General features: G+C 40.8%; 2 long non-coding RNA genes across 6 annotated transcripts in view; one reads left to right on the plus strand and one right to left on the minus strand.

Moving 5' to 3' along the window:
- LOC123593304 overlaps positions 1-17282 on the minus strand; it is a 536358-nt gene that overhangs the window by 70034 nt on the left and 449042 nt on the right. The gene's annotated exons all lie outside the window — the stretch shown is intronic.
- LOC123593303 lies at positions 1220-12969 on the plus strand. 4 transcript variants are annotated; one of them, XR_006710240.1, is made up of 3 exons: positions 2609-4492; positions 12020-12146; positions 12770-12969. It is a non-coding gene; the product is annotated as an uncharacterized LOC123593303 (long non-coding RNA). The 4 variants fall into 4 exon arrangements; XR_006710241.1 differs by having other exon boundaries at positions 2612-4492; positions 12020-12131; XR_006710242.1 differs by having other exon boundaries at positions 2616-4492; positions 12020-12124.

Here is a 17282-nt window from a genome sequence, read left to right on the forward strand (position 1 = left end):
GTTGAATTTAGACTGGAATTGCACTGATGGACAAATATGGGGGACATCAGTGTATTCTCAATACTAAGACCTCCTAACCAGGTTTATTACTTCATTTATTTAGATTTTCATGTTACTTTATCTTCAAATAGATCTTGCATGCTGAAAATTATTTTTGTTTTCTAGGAATTTTATGGGTTTTTTTTGTATAAATTGAATTCTTTAAAAGTTATTATTCAGTTAATACTATTGGATTAAATATATAAATGAGTCTTTCCATGGTTTGGAACTTTCTTATTAGTTCTGATACTTTTCTGCTGGTTTTTTAGGTGGGCAGTCATATTATCTGCAAAAAGTGAAAGTTATTATTTTTTTTCCTTTCCAAGTTTTAAGTCTCTATTTTCCTTGCCTTGTTGACTTCACAGCAATAATGACTAGTATCGATGACAGCAATCAGTTCTGTTTTGCATTCATCTTTAGTGGGGATGCTTCTAGATCCCATCACTAAGCATTTAACTGCTGATGAATCCTGATAGGTATCCTTTTTTCTGTTGATGAACTTGCATTCCAATTCCTGACTTACTGAGATTTAAAATTTTCTTAATGTTTATTCTTGAGAGAGAGAGAGAGAGAGAGAGAGAGAGAGAGTGAGTGGGGGAGGGGCAGAGAGAGGGAGACACAAAATCTGAAGCAGGCTCCAGGCTCTAAACTGACAGCACAGAGCCCAATGCAGGGCTCGAACCCACGAACCGTGAGACCATGACCTGAACCAAAGTAGGACGCCCAACCGACTAAGCCACCCAGGTGTCCCCTGACTTACTAAGATTTTAAAAAATTAATGCTGAATGCTAAATTTTATTGAATACTTCTGTATTTATTGAGATAATTAATATTACTTTATTTCTGTGGCGAATTACAGGATGAATTTCTCTAATGTTGAATTGTCCTTTGCCCCTTAGGTCAGTTCTCCTTGGACGCAATTTATTCTTTAATATACACTTGGATTTGATTTTTTAATATTCATAATTTAGGATGTTTGCATCTACATTTCCAAGTGACAACTGGACATACCTTTTTTTTTTTTTAATGTTTATTTATTTTTAAGAGAGAGAGAGTGAGCACAGGGAAGGGGCAGAGAGAGAGGGAGACAGAATCTGAAGCAGGCTCCAGGCTCTAAACTGACAGCACAGAGCCCCACGTGGGGGCTCGAACTCATGGACCGTAAGATCATGACCTGAGCCAAAGTTGGACACTTAACCAACTGAGCCACCCAGGCGACCCGGCCATACTTTTCTATGATTCTCACTCCCCTTATTGTCATCACTACTGTTACTCTATTGTTACCTATCATGTATGGTCACTGTGGCTTTCATACTCTTCTTTAAACACTTCAAAGCCAATAATACATTCACTGCTTCTTCAGACTGGGTAGCCTTTCCCCAGAAGGCTGCATGAATGTGTGTGACTGCATGCTGGATGCTTATTAACATTCAGGCATCTGGCCACATGTCACCGCCTTGTCTAAACTAGCCACCCCGTCATCCTCTACCCCTTTAGTCAGTTTTATGCCCTCCCCAGAGCCATTTCTATCAGGAAGTATACTATTTGCCAATTTGTTTCCTTGTTCATTATTTGTTTTTTCCTACTAAGCTGTCACCCCATGAAAACAGAGCCCTAGTCTGCCTGGGGACGGCTGCATGTCACAGAGTAGGTGCTCAGGAAATACTCATTGAATGGAGAAGTGTATTTGTTTTTGTTTTGTTTTGTTTTGTTTTGTTTTGTGTTGCTTTGCTTTTCCAGACAAAGGGCATGGGAGACAGTACACCTCAGTCTCTTTAGCTTGGGATCGTGTTGAATTTTGTCTTCTTCATTGCACACCAGTTGACTGGCACAGGATTCTAATATTTAAGTGCCACTCCCCTGCATGTGCATAATGGAGATAATAAAGGTACTCATTTCATGGAGTTTTTAAGGGCACTAAAGGAGAAATGTACACAAAATACCTCTCACCATAGCAGACATGTAGGTAGCTAGTGTCCAGGAAATGCTTGCTATTATAGTTAGTCACTCACACAACATGGAGGGGACTTCCTGAGTCTCAGTTTCTCCTCAGTGTCCAAGGCAGGTAGTAATCCCTGCCCTACTTATTTCACAGGGCGATATGAGGATCAAAAGACAGCACGGAATTTGAAAACAGTAGAGTGTTGTGAGAATATTGTGATTCTTTCTTGCTATGCCCAAGAAAGACCCCCTTTAATTAAAAGAACCTGGAAAGCAGTATGTCCTGTAGGCAAACAGACCTGGAGCTGTCCTGGGTGGAACAGACCACCCTAGGCTCAGATCTCCACTCTAGTATTTACCGGCTGTGTGGTTTTGGGCAAATCACAAGCCCCTCTGATCCTCATCTTCATTGTTACTGCTGTTCATTCTGTAAAGTGATGATAACACCTATTTCATGGGGTTGCTGTGGGGATTACATGGAAGGGAATACACGAAGACCCACTTTTGCATTTTTCACAGAAGTGGGTATTTAATAAATGATACCTATTAATATTATATTTGTATGAAAAGGATTGGCAAGCCGTGATTTAGAACATTCTCTTTCCAATTTCCCATCATCAAAATAATCACACTTCTCACATCCTCACTGGCAGATTTCACAGCTAGTGCGTTCAGGAAAAGTTATTTATTTGAATAACAAATTCTTTGCCCAATTCCCCAAACTGCACATTCCAGCAGGGTTATTATAGGTGGACAGAGTGGGGTGGATTGAGGAGATGTGGTGATGGGGGTCAGAGAGCTAGCACGTGTGGGGCCCTTGCTGTGTTCCGGGCACTCCTTCATTCATCCTCGTCTTACAGATAAGAAAGCAGAAGCCCAGACAGGCTAGGTAACTTGCTCAAGGCCACACAGCTATCAGAGGCAGAGGCCAGATCTGAGTCAGCAGCCTGATTTCAGAATTTGTTGGTGTTAGTGCTCAAATGGAACAGAGGTATTTGGGGATAGCTCTTTGCTTGAGCTTGCCTCAGGCCTCTAATGTGTCACTTTTCATGGGTATAGGTTCCTTGCTCACAGTGTGTGCTTGACTAATGCATTCTGAATGAATGAAGAATCAGCGAATAAACACAGGAACACACGTAGTCTTCTGAAGACCCCTGTAAACAAGCCATTCAGTATGCCATGAGACTATACACTTTATAAGTGTGTAAGAGTGTGCTGTGCACAAGACTGTAAGGGATCGTAAAGAGAACCTATCATTCACTTTCAGCCCAGAACTCTAGGTAATGCTCAATCTGAGCATCTATTCTTGGCATATGTTTCCTTCTGTTAATTATATTAATATATGTGGAAGGCTGGCTAGCCCCCACCAAACCTAGACTGTATTTCCCAGCTCCTTTTGCATCAAAGTGTGCTCTGACATGGATTCTTGCCCACAGACTGTGACTGGAATGATGAATGGCACTTTCTGGTTGTGGTGATTGAGACGTAGGTGTGTGCCTTCTCCCTCCTTTCATTTTCCTCATCTGCTGGCTGAAGGCAGGGGATCCAGAAGCCCCAGAGGGTGAGGACAGAGCCACAATGTGGAAGGAGCCTGGATCCCTGGAAAACTACACACCAACTACCAACAATTGGTGTTGGATGTTCTCATGAGCCACACAACTTTTATTGAGGGAGGCCACTGAAATTTGGGGATTTATGACCGCTTTTCGCATAATTTTACTCAAAAGTCCGATTCCTTCTGAATGATCTCATATCCTTATACGCATTTAGGTATACAGGTTGGTCTGTTTTATTGTTGATAACTTGTGAACGCATAATTAATAAAAAGTAGAGGCATAAGAAGGATGCCGCAGAAGTTCCTTCTCCCTCTAATTAAGGTATAGAAATAGTCTTTATAATTTACAAAGCAGATTTACCTGATTATCTAGCTCTTATAATTTAGTGGTGTAGTTATTACTAAACAGGGGAGGAAATTAAAGTCCAGCTAAGGACTTTCCCTCAGGTCACCCAGATGGCAATTCAGGGGCTGTGTGGGGACTCAAACCATGTCTGTCTGGCCATGTATCCTCTGCTTTTTTGTCACAATGCAGTAACAAATGTGCCATTCTCCGTGGATAAGTTCCCTTTCCGTAAATATGGTGTGTAAGATGGCTTTGACAAGCGTCCTGTCCTTTCCTTCTTTACACCTTTGTCTCTGCCAGGGTTTCTTTGGGATGGAGTACTCAAAGCTTGTGATTAAAAACAGCTGCAGAAACAAGAGGAAAACATCTTCTAAAAATAGGTAGCGCCTTGGAACACAGTGTGCCAGGACTTTTAGGAGGTGGATGGGGATGTGCCATGGAGAGCGGCCACAGGCAGAGCTCTGGTTTTCCGCACAAGGTGACTGTTTCTGTTGTGAGCTGCTCCCCGGAGACTCCGTGAACTCGATCTTAGGACCAGGGGCAGAAAACTTGGACTTATCTTTCACTAAGGAATGTGAACACTTCCTTCAGGAATTCAAACTGCTTCTAAGGTAGAGCGTACTTAGCCCACGGAGATAATGTAATTCAGTTATACGGTTGGTTCAAAAGTATTTAATGATACAGGAAAATGCTCACCAGAAAAAGAGTCAGGTCATAAAATAATATGATGCAAAATAGTATAATCAAGAATTTATTAAAATTTTATACAGTCGCACACACGCTTGGCAAAAAGACTGAAAGAGAATACACCTCAGCGTAGCAGGAGTTATTTCTGGATGATGAGAGATCAAAGTTGAAATTTTTTTATTTTTGAATTCCTTTCTGTCATTTTTAATTTTTGTAAAATAAACATACACTATTTTTATAATCAGAAAAAAAAACATTGTGGGACAGAAGTAGAGGTTGTTTTTCTTTCTGAATTGATTTAATTTTAAGGTTTTTGCTCATTTTCAAATTATAGCTTTGTTGGGAGATAAAAGAAAATTAAATAAGCTACAGGAATTTTGCCAAAAATGATAAATTGCTATTAATGTTATAAATTATATAAGTTATCAGATCAAAATTGAAAGCCAGCATAACAGGCTATTCATATAATACTCTACTTCAAATGTTCCCATTTATTTTGAATTGCCTAACCTGCTTTACAGAGTTCAGATAACATAGTTGTTTCATTTTGTCATTGTTAGGGTTTTGTTTTGGTTTGGCTTCCTAAACAAATGACACAAACAATAAATCCAACCCTCCACAGATAAAATTAAAAAGCAAACCAGATGACCAAGCATTGGTAGGTACCTTTGACAGAAAGTTAAGAACTGCATTTTCTAAAGTGTTATTTATAAGAAAATAATCATAGGTAAAATAATATAGGTAAATGAAGAAAATAATATTTATAAGAAAATAATATTTATAAGAAAATAATCTTGGTAAAATAATCATAGGTAAAAATAACATAGAAAATAATATAGGTAAATGAAGAAAAGCCATAAGTGTATTTTGCTCCATAAAAACATAACAAATGAAATAGCAAATGAGTGTGAATCCTGACTAGCGACCATGCAGTCATAGTATACACAGCTACGATAAGCCCCAAATGCTGACTAAAATAGTTGTGAAACTGGTCAACGTCTGGAGTCTCTGTAGTGATACTCATCGACAGACATCACGACCACCGTGACCCTTTCTTTTCATTGTCTCCACTGGGGAAGTCGGCTGTGCAGATAACTCAACCGAAGCAAAGGTTAAATGAAGACAAAATTTAACTCCAATATTTTCTCTGAGTGTAAGGAAAAAAATACCTGAAACAACCCAATGATCCACTGAATAGGAATGGAAGTAAATTCTGGCACCCCAACTTAATGCAATACAAGGCGATGATTATAATCACAACTATGAGGGCCACATCAAACTATTAAATATATTTATTATAAAGTACAAAATGTAAAAGAATATACAATTATATTCTGGCTATGATCGCTATTATTTCAGCATAAAATCACATGTACCTATGATCAGGGATGGAAAAGGAAGAGATAATGAAAGCAGTTGCATCTTGGTGAATTATAAACGGCCTTCCTCCTTTCTTAAACATCTAAAATATATATATTGTTTTGAATGTGTTTTTAAAATTTATTTTGAGAGAGAGAGTGTGAGCAGGGAAGGGGCAGAGAGAGAGAGAGAGAGGGAGGATCTGAAGTGGGCTCTGCACTGACAGCAGTGAGCTCAATGTGGGGCTCGAAATCACAAGCTGTGAGATCATGACCTGAGCCAAAGTCGGATGCTAACTGACTGAGCCACCCAGGTGCCCCTGAATGTGTGTTTCAATAAAAAGAAAGATTTATATTTCGCTCATCTCCATAAACAAAGAAAAATATTCTAAATGTGAGATCCTGTGAAGTTTGAGTTGATTTAATTCTGGTTTAGAAATAAAAAATGATAAAAAATGACTACCATTGGTTAATTAAACAAATATTTATGGAGCTTCGTATTTGTCTTCAAATCACCGCAAACTGAGATGCTTAAAATAACACATATCTATTGTTTTATGGTGCTGTAGGTCAAGAGTCAGACACAGGTCTCACTGGGCTAAGATCAAGCTGTTGGAAAAGCTGTGTTCTTTCTGGACTCTTAAGGGGAGAATCTGTTTTCTTGACTTTTCCAGTCTAGGGGCTGCCTGCATTTCTCGGCTCATTGCCCCTTCCTCTGTTTCAAAACCTCTGGCCGGTTGAGTCACATCACATCACTCCAACCCTCTCTTCTGCCTCTTCTTCTACCTTTAAGGAGTCATGTGATTAGTCGGGGCCCCGAGGATAATCCTCTTATCTCCAGGCCAGCTGATTAGAACCTCAATGGCACCTGAAACTCCAGTTCCCTTTAGCCAATTAGGTAACCTATGAATTGCTATTCTGCCTGCCATAAGGTCCTATTCAGTTCTAGAGGTGATGCCAGCAGATGTTGGGGAAGTGGGGAGAGGGTCCAAAAATGAGGCTCATGGTCAAGAGTTGAGAATAACCATGTAGGAGAAGACCCACAATACGGTGTGGGCAGTGATTAGGGTAGTGGTAAATGGGGAGCACGGTGAGCTGGGGGACTCCAGGGAGGTTCACGGTGGACTGGCGTTTAGGCTGGGCCTGCAAGGATAAGTAGGATTTGGATACAAAAAGATGGCCGAAGAAGCCAATGATATTTCAAGTAATAGATAACTAAATCAAAGCCAATGAACTAGCCATTTTCGTAATGGAAGCATAGTCACAGACTGACTTTCTAATTCAACCTCATGCATCAGAGCAAAAGGCGTGGAGACAAAAGGCAGCAGTGTTATAGGAAAAATTCGGAAGGCCTCTTCCAACTCCTCTTTAACTAACTTGGTCAGAACTGGTTTGCTTGTTTGTTTTATCAGCTGCTCAAATTCTCATTTTTCCTTACACAGCTTCCAAGGTGCCAGTTATGTAGTTCCCTTCCGAGAAAAGTAGCTTCTTAGCGATTTTTTATGGCTTACAAAGCTTTATGCTTTGAGCAGAACAAATTCTGCTGTTTTGATTGGACCAGCTGGAGCTAAAGGCTGCCTAACAGAGAAACGCCTACTTGGATGCCGATCATCCAGTCCCGTCAGATGGTACCTGCTCTGGGCAGTTGAACAGGAGAGACCAAGAGAATGCAGACACTGTAGGGAAGGGGGAGTAAGGGGTGGGCGAGGGAGGGAGGGAGGCTAGGTCAGCATTAGCCAAGGGCTACTATTGCATCCTTCCTATATGGTTCCGTTATTGAAGGTTTCCTGAGCATGTATCTGTGTCTTGAAGTCAATGAAAATAGTGCCGAGCATGTTTTATGGAGGAATCCTGTGGCCTCACCAAACCTCTGAGTCTGTTGTGGCTGCAGGTTATTTTGGTTATTAAGATTTCCATATTGCTTTGATTATTCATGAGCTGGAGACAGTTCTTTGGGTAGCCAAGTGCTTCTCTTTTGTACCTTATTACACATAGCTCTTATTTACTGATTTTCAGATAACCACTCATAGGGTTTTTTTCTTCTAAGTCCTGGATAGACTCTGTCTATTGTATCACGTCATGTTACTGGTCTGGCTTCCCAAGGGCGAGGATGCTTCTGAACCCTCATGTCTAAAATCCAGAGGAGACAGCCCCTGGTGGCTGGTGGTGTTGTTATGGACTCTGCCTCAGTAATCAACTCTCTACAGCAAAACTGGAAAGATAGGTTAGAATAAACTAGATAGGGGCAGTCACAAGGGCCACTGAGTTACAAGGCAGGCAAACCCCCAAAGAAAGAAAATAGTAGAGGAGTTAATAAATTAATTCAGGAAAGAAGAAAAAAAGTCACTAAAGGAAAGAAGACACCTTCAAATGGTATTATTAGTAGTTACTGTTATAAGATGGAATAAAATGGAAGCGGACGGAAGGATAGAGAAAAGAAATGGCTCACAGAACATGTCTCAGAGATTTAGAAACAGGAAGATTTTGGATCCACCCCTTTTTATAGTTACAAGCTTCAAGGAATTATAAAAAGAACACTAGAAACAATAACCAGCAAACTGGAAATCATTACCAGCCAACAGGAAGAAAAAGGAATTAGGTTCACAGAAAAGAGCATAAAGACCACCAGAGCCAAGAAACTCCATAAGCTGGGCTTTAAAACAAGAGAGGGCCCTGAGGATAGGCAGAAGAGGAATGTTTCCCAAGGTATAGGTACATTTGAAGGAAGTGAAAGAGGAAATAGGAGGGAAATGGGAAGAAAACAAAGAAAAATTCTTACAACACTGTTCCCAAAGAACTATTGTAGAAACAACTCAAGAAAATCTGCAAAAAGAAACCAAATAAAGGTGCACCCAGATAATTAGTGGCCAAAAATTCCTGAAGTCCGTGTGGAAAGAAAAGATCTTAGCAACTTATGGAAGAAGAAAAACGTTATCCTGTACGGCTCGATTTAACAAAAAATATGCCATATTTAGCATCAGCCACTCTAGGAGAAAGCAGAACGCATGGTCCCTGAGTATATACACCCTGGTGAAACAACAACCAAAATAAAAGCCCAGCCCCAGGTCAGGTTTCCAGCCAAAATATATCATCGCATTTAAAGAGAAGATTTTTGCACAGCTAGAAAGTCCACAAAAACTAATCCATCTTGGTTCTAAAAGAAGACATTCAGGAAAACTTATTCTTTTATTCCAGGAGGGGTTAAGACAAGGGCTGTGCTAGGAAGGGCCATCAACCATCCTGGACTGGCTGGGACAGGAAAGTTTCCTGAGATGTGAGACTTCCGGTTTTAACGCCAAGCCAGCCCTGAGCAAACTGGGGTAGGTTACCCAAGCACTAGCTTCTTCCATGTGATAACCCGCCGAGGCTAATTGGGCTCAAATGGTCAGTTACATTAAGAGAGAGTATTCTTTAAACTCCTCAGGTACTGCATCTTTAAATTTGTTGTTTTTCTCCTGCCTTCTAGGAAAATGTTCCTAAAATATTCAGCATTTGGAGGTTCATTCACTCATCCAGTTAAATATTGATCGTGTGTTCTTTCATGCCTTGGGGTTGCTGTGTGGTTATGACAAATAAGCCCCCGCCTCCATGGGGCTCAGATACGAAGTGGAGAGCAGGGTATGTGGGGAACAAACGCAACTATGCCTATAATTGGAAGCGTGATAGATGGTGTGAGGGCGAAGAACAGGGTGGTATGCTTGAGAGTGACATAGAAGATGTCATTTTGACCCGGGGAGAGGAGGTCGGGTCAGAAAAGCCCCTCTGAGGAAGTGGCCTGAAAGCAGAGACCTGAAGGATAGGAGAGGAGAGGAGCCAGATGAGGAGTCAGGCTGTAGTAGGGAAATGTGTGAGTGGGTGGAGAGGGAGGGCAGAGTGTTCCCAACAGAGGCAGAACATGCAAAGGCCCTGAGGCAGGAAGGAGCCGGGTGAGGTGAGGAGTTGAGAGAAGGCTGGCGTCTCTTTTCCATTAAGGGGAAAGAGGAATGCTTTGCCCTTCAGCTGCAAGAGCCAGGAGTACCAGGAGTGATGGTGGTAACAGTGATCCAAGCAGAGTTGGTGAGAGAGAGAGAGAGTCAGAGACAGAGACAGAATTGGGGGGGGGGGGGGGGAAGACCCAAGAAGCAAAGGCTAAAGATCAGTTGATAGTGATTCTTTTTGCCTGAACTCTTCTTATATCATCTAAAGAAATCGATATAACTGCCCCGGGGTCTCTCTGGTGAACACACATTATAAAAAGCTTTGGAACACAGATGGAAGCAGAAGCTTAGAAACGGAGCTGAAAATAAGAAATGACAGAGACTTAGAAGGATGAGTCGTGGAGGATAAAACCCTACTTAATCTGAGATTTGCAAAAACGATGAGAAAAAGAAATACAAAGGCTGTTTCTAGCTATGCTAAGTGCCAGAAGAAGGGGGAGTATTACAATGTGAGCAACATTTTGGCTAGTGGATGGTCTCATGCCAAGAAGACCCAGATATGCCTCAATATTGCTTAATGGTTCCCTTCAGAGGCCCCCCAGAGGAGAGATACCTGAGGGGTTCTGAGGTAGGAAAGCAGTGTTTTCTTGTGGAGCTTTTTTTTTTTTTTAACCATAAATGAATCCATAACCTGTTAATTACTCAGGATAAACCTGTGAGGAGGATTTTTCTATGCTTCTAAACTCTATCTTTGGACCTATTGAATGTTCTAAGTAAAATCCCTGTGAAAATGTTGAAAATGTGTTCTACAGTTTACAAGATGAAACAAAAGTGGGAGTCCTGTCTGAAATACTGGATTACACAAATTCATACTCAAACTGACAGGCTGGAAGGATGACCTACTAGAAGGATGGGATTTTAGTGACCATAGGCGGAGCCAGCGCGACAAAGAGGGGCCGAAGAGGGGCCGAAGAGGCTTTTCTGTGCAGGGGTCCAGGCTGGGGCTGGTGGCGGCTGCCCAGGACCAGAGGGGCAGACAACATATGGGCGCATACGTGGTGTGGCCTCTGCCTGGGTGACTCCGTTCGTGCTGTCTTCGTGCACCTGTTCTCGGAGCTCCTGTGTGTGCTCCCTTGTGGTGCAAGCCCAGGGTTGGGGCGCATGCGCCACTCCAGGTGCTTGCCATATTGTCTTTTGCGTCCAGAGGTGCAACACAAGTTTCCAGAAAACAAGGCCTAGAACTTTCCCTGTATGGTCAACTGAATCTCTGGGAGCTTCCATGCCCAACACGGAGTACCTATATAGAAAAATTTCAGAAAAGATTTTAGCCCGGAGGAAGTCAATCATGGCATGGACTTTAAAATAGAATTTGAATGTTGATGTGACCCGAAACTGAATTATCTCCATTCTTGCCATAACATTCTCACTAGGTTTTTATTTTATATGCTTGAAAGAAATGCTGAACGGTTTTATACGGCAAGACAATGGGCAGAAAGCCACTAACAAAGCCAAAGATCAGAGAGGGGGAGTTCAATCAAATTGTCATCATTATTGAAAAGCAGCCTGGGTCATATGGTGCTAATGCTAAATAGAGCAGAGCACACAGACTTTGGATCAGAAAGACCTGAGTTTGAATCACGCTCTGCCACTTAGTGTCTGGCTTGGTGTTACGCTGTGTTAAGGGGGTCAGTGATACTTATTTCAGGAGGATTAAATGAGATGATGTATGAAGAGCATTTAGCACAGGGTTGGACACATAATAAATACTCACATTTATTACTATTGCTGTTATTATTATTGCTGTAATTTTAGGATGCATGAAATCGTGTTGAAAATCCTCACTATCAACTGATTTAAAAAATCACTTTAATAATAGACCCAATAGGCAACCAAGCCATTAAATTCACAGGCCTGGTGAATATCTCCAGAAGCCAGCCAATTAAGTAGCATCCAATCAAATCATCTTTGTGAGTCAAGAGACCATTTCAACATCAGGCCTAGGCATCATGGACTGAATGTTTGTGCCCCCCCCCCCCCCAATGCATATGTTGAAGTCCTAACCCCCAGTGTGGTAGTGTTGGGAGGTAATGTGAGAGACTCTACCTTCATGAATGGGATTAGTGCCCTCAGGAGAAGAGATGGGACAGAGCATGCTTCTCTCTCTGCTCTCTGCCAGGTAGAAGTACAATGAGAAGACACCCATCTGCAAACCAGGAAGTGGGCCCGCACCAGACACCAGATCTGATGGCACTTGATCTTGGACTTCCCAGCCTCCAGAACTGTGAGAAGTAAATGTTTGCTGTGTAAGCCACCTGGTCTGTGGTAATTTCTTATAGTCGCCTGAACTGACTAAGACACTAACACAGTAGGAATCTAGAAAATAAAAAGACAACAATATTGGCCCAGTTGCTTAGAGGTGACAAATTTATGCAGTATTTAAGTATGTAAGAAACAACACTAGATAATATCACCTACTTAGAATATGCAAAGCTAGAATGTCTCTGCCAACAGGCAGACAACGACGAGGTTTTAATGAAAAGAACAAATGGGATAAGATGACAACAAGGAAAAAGAAAAAGCTAATAATAGATTAAGAATTAATCTCAAAAAAGATGATGTTCACATAAAAATGAGCTAAAAATGCACACTATTTCCACAACCAGAGAAATTAAATTAATTTATTAAAAATATCGATAGCATCTAAAGTCCCCCATGCCAGCAGAAGACATGCGTAGAAGTATTGACAAGATTTTGCCATTGACAGATTTTTTAAAGCAATTAAAAGTAATAATAACATGAAAACAATATAGCTAACAAGAGCAGCAATCTTAAACATGTGGAAATAGGTCAGAAAGGAACCAAATACAGAGAGAAGATATAACACAGCACATCTACCCATTTCCTAAGATGTACTTTTGTTTCATAGGAATTATGAATCCAGAAGTTCAAGACAGAAATAGAAAACCAAGAAAACGGATAACATTTACAACAAGTTGGGTGGTGGTCTCTTTAGATATGTGACTTAATAAATTGCAGGCATTTTATTTTTTGTTTTTTTTTTCTTTTGCTTTAAAGAATACAAGACAACGGCATAGAAATCCAAATATAAAATCGATGTTGAGAGATTTATTCACCTTTCAAGCATGACCAGAAGGATCTTCCTAAGTCATATATCATTTTGACCTTAAAGAAATCTGAAAGCTCTCCAGTGAATGTAGGAGAAAGTTTAAACTCCAAGGTTCATTGCTCATCTCTGGGTAGAAGCAGATGCCCCGAGTCAGGCTTGCCTGGATGGAAACAGGCTCCATCACTGATGGGTGATAATTGTTCGGATTGGGACAAGTTACTCTTTCATCCTTAGTTTATTATCTGTGACATAAGGACAGTCGTGTGTAGTAGCACAGTGCCTGGTGTGTGGTGAGCTCACAGAACAACTGCCAATATCACATGGATCTCTCCCTGCACGGTTAGTCTTCTCTTCCTGTACGTATCCTTCTTCCAGAAGAATAGCCATTCCCTGAATACACCCCATCATCTCCTGCCTCTGTCTTTAATCCGATATTTGTAAAAGAAACTGAGGCTTGTTAAGTTCACAAATAGAGCCTCAGAACCTGGATTTGAACTCAGTTTTGGGGGATAGCTAGCTGACTCCTGCCTTATGCCACTTCTCCTTCCCATTTTATGCTCAATTTCACTTTGATGGACAAGCTTGTATCAGAACAATCCCCTTTCAAGAACAAGTAGGAGAAAATAACTGTTTAAAGTTGTTGATGAGCTACCAAGGAACCAGGATTTGGAGTGTCAGGGTCCTTGAAACAAGGAAGGCTCATTGAGATGAGGCTGCCATTTGACATTGCTTTTTCTCTTGAAGCATTTGCTGCTTCATAAGAGGAACTAAACAGGTGGAAGCGTCTTCCTCACTCATGGATTAGGAGACTCAATATTATCACTTCTTGTCAAATTAGTTTATAGATTATTATAAGCCTAATCAAAATGTCAGCAGATGTGTGTGTGTGTGTGTGTGTGTATGGAAATTAACAAGCTGCTTCCAAAATTTATATGGAGACACAGAGCACAGAGAATACCTAAGAATACCTAATGTAGTCTTGAAGAATGAAATTGGAAGGCTTACATTTCCAGCTAAAGCTATAGTAATTGCAAGAGTAATATTGGTAAAAGACCCATAAAGGAACCAGTGGTACAGAATAGAAAATCCAGATATAGACCAACACTTCTCCAGTCACCTGGTTTATGACAAAGGGGACACTGGGTACAATAAGAAAAAAATTGTCTTCAATACATGACTCTGTATCAATAGGATATTCATATGGAAGAAATCTGAATCTTGTCACCCACTTCACACCTTACACAAAAATCACCTCCAAGTGGATTATAGCTACAAATGTTAAAATTATAAAGCTTCTAGAAGTATGACATAGATTATATTAATGACTTTGGAGTAGACAAAGAGTTATTAAATATTAGGATGAAAGCAGCACTAAACAAAAAGAAAATATTACAAAATTGGACTATATGAAAACTAAGAACTTCCGTTCATCAAATATACTATTAAGAATTAAGAAAGTGAGGGGTGCCTGGGTGGCTCAGTCGGTTGAGCGTTCAACTTCAGCTCAGGTCATGATCTCCCAGTTTGTGAGTTCAAGCCCCACATTGGGCTTGCTGCTGTCAGTACAGAGTCTGCTTTGGATCCTCTGTCCCCCTCTTTCTGCCCTTCCCCTGCTTGTGCTCTCTTAAACATAAACAAACATTTTTAAAAAAAGAAGAACGTGAAAAACAAACCACTAAATGGGAGAAGACATTGCAATACATGTATTGACAATGAACTTGTGTCCAGAATATAAAAGTAACATACACAGGCAATCAAAAAAGAGGCAATCCAATCTTTTAAAAATGCAAGACACCTAGGGGCACGTGGGTGACTCAGTCAGTTGAGTGTCTAACTCTTGATTTTGGCTCAGGTCATGATCCCAGGGTCCTGGAATTGAGCCTCGTGTTTCTGCATTGAGCATGGAGCCTGCTTGGGATTCCGTCTCTCTCACTCCCTCTGCCCCTCTCCCTGGCTCATGTGCTCTCTCTCTCTCTCTCTCTCTAAAAAAAAAATTAAAAATAAATAAATAAAAATGCAAGAAACCTCGAACAGAACTCCAAAAGAGAAGATATGTAAATGGCCCAATAAAAATATGAAAAAGGGCTTAGGATCATTAGTCATCATGAAAGTGGAAATTAAAATTAAAAAGAGATAACACTACACTCACTAAAATGGCTAATCTAAAACACTGATAGTATCACATGTTGGGGAGGATGTGGAACACTGGACCTCTCATACATTGCTGAGAGACGTGTAAACTGGAGGTTGAGCCTTTGAAATTACTGACATTAAGCTTTGACCTGCAAAGATTACAATTTCCTAGGGTGCAAGCAAATACAACTACTTTGGAAAACTGCTTATCAGCAAGTACTACAGCCGAATATACACATAGCTTATGACCCAGTAGCAATTTGACTCTTCGGTATAAATCCAACAGAAATGTGTGAATGTGGGAGTCAGAAAATACGATCAGGGATGTTCACAGCACTGCTATTTGTAGTAGCTCAAACCCATAAAACACTCAAATATCCATCATCAGTTGAACAAAAAAAAAAAAAAGAGAGAGAAATTGTGACATTGATTCAATGCAATACTCTTCAATAATGAAAATGAATAAACTACAGCTATAGGTGACCATGTAGAGGAATAAAATACACATAATATTGAGTGAAAGGAACCAGACACAAAAGGATTCATACTGTATTAAGTTCAAAAACAGTCAAAACTAATCTCTGGTGACAGAAGACACAATACTGGTCACCTTTGGGAAGGGGGCATTATTGGTTGGGAGGGGGACTAGGAGGGGTTCTGGGGTGCTTCCTGATCTGTCTAGATGTGAAAACCCATTCAACTGTACACTTAGGCTTCATGCATTTAAAAAATATACACATACTTAAATTAGTTAATTAATATTATTTAATTACAAATCAGGGGTGAGAGAGCCTAAAACAGTGGGGTGGGCAAGTCATCATCAGAGATTCCAGGAGAAAATGGCCCTGTAGGTATTTCGAGCCCCAAGGTCAACTACAGTAGAGTCGATGTGAAAGTAGGCAGAGAGGACTGGAGGAAGCCCTGTACCGCCCCTTCCAGCTCTCCATGACTGCGTGTCCTTCAGAGGGAAGGACCATGTTTCCCTGAGCTCTAGTGGAGGACTCAGAGCTACCAGAAAGGCCACGTCATTTGCTATTTGTACTCACGTCCTGCATTCTACCTGCTCAATGGGTAATGGGTAAAAACTGAAACCTCTAAACAAAAACAAAAACAAAACAAACACAAAAAAACTGAGCCCTCTAAGTTTAGGCTCTTTGAGGCCCGTATGTTTTTCTTCTCCACCCAAAACTTGGCTTTTGAAAATGAAATTCTTGATTCTCACAGATCCTAATTTGGAAGTTAAAGTTTGAACTAACATCTTTTCTCTCTGCATTGCAGCTTTAACAGTCTTATTCTCCACAAGGCAATGGCCTTCTGGCTGAAAAGGACAAATCTGATGTGGGGAAAAGCAAAGCACCTTAAAATGCTTTAAGAGGTGCCTGAATGGCTCAGTTGGTTAAGCATCTGACCTCAGCTCAGGTCATGATTTCGCCGTTTGTGAATTTGAGCCCCACATTGGGGTCTGTGCTGACAGCTCAGAGCCTGAAGCCTGCTTCCAATTCTGTGTCTCCCTCTCTCTCTGCCCCTCCCCTGCTCACTCTCTGTCTCTCAAAAATTAATAAACATTAAAAATTTTTTAAATCCTTTAAAATGTTGTCTTGGCACATTAACTTTCATTTTTATTCAATAATAGGTGGGGAGCTCTTAGGGCTCTCTTTTATAATGGTAGTAATCCTGCTTATGAGGATCCACCCTCATGACCTAATCACCTCCCAGAGACTGCATCTCCAAATACCATCACATTGGAGATTAGGATTTCAACATATGAATTAAAAAACATTTTTTTAAATGTTTAGTTTTGAAAGAGAGAGAGAGACAGAGAGTGAGTGGGGGAGGAGCAGAGAAAGAAGGAGACACAGGATCCAAAGCAGACTCCAGGCACTGAGCTATCAGCACAGAGCCTGATATGGGACTCGAACCCACAAACTGTGAGATCATGACCTGAGCTGAAGTCAGGCGCTCAACCAACTGAGCCACCCAAGTGTCCCTCAACATATGAATCTTAGAGAGACTCAAACGTTCAGTCCATGACAGGTACTGACATCACAATGTGTGAAGTATGCTTGAAAAAGCTGTGTGTTTTAGTAAAAACAAAACAAAACCAAAAAACCCAACAAACCCCCAAACTTCAGGAGAAATATCAGTTGACTTCAAATATCTAAAAGGTTGTCCCTCCTCA

Source organism: Leopardus geoffroyi, chromosome D4 (genome assembly GCF_018350155.1).
Source record: "Leopardus geoffroyi isolate Oge1 chromosome D4, O.geoffroyi_Oge1_pat1.0, whole genome shotgun sequence".
Lineage (NCBI taxonomy): Eukaryota > Metazoa > Chordata > Mammalia > Carnivora > Felidae > Leopardus > Leopardus geoffroyi.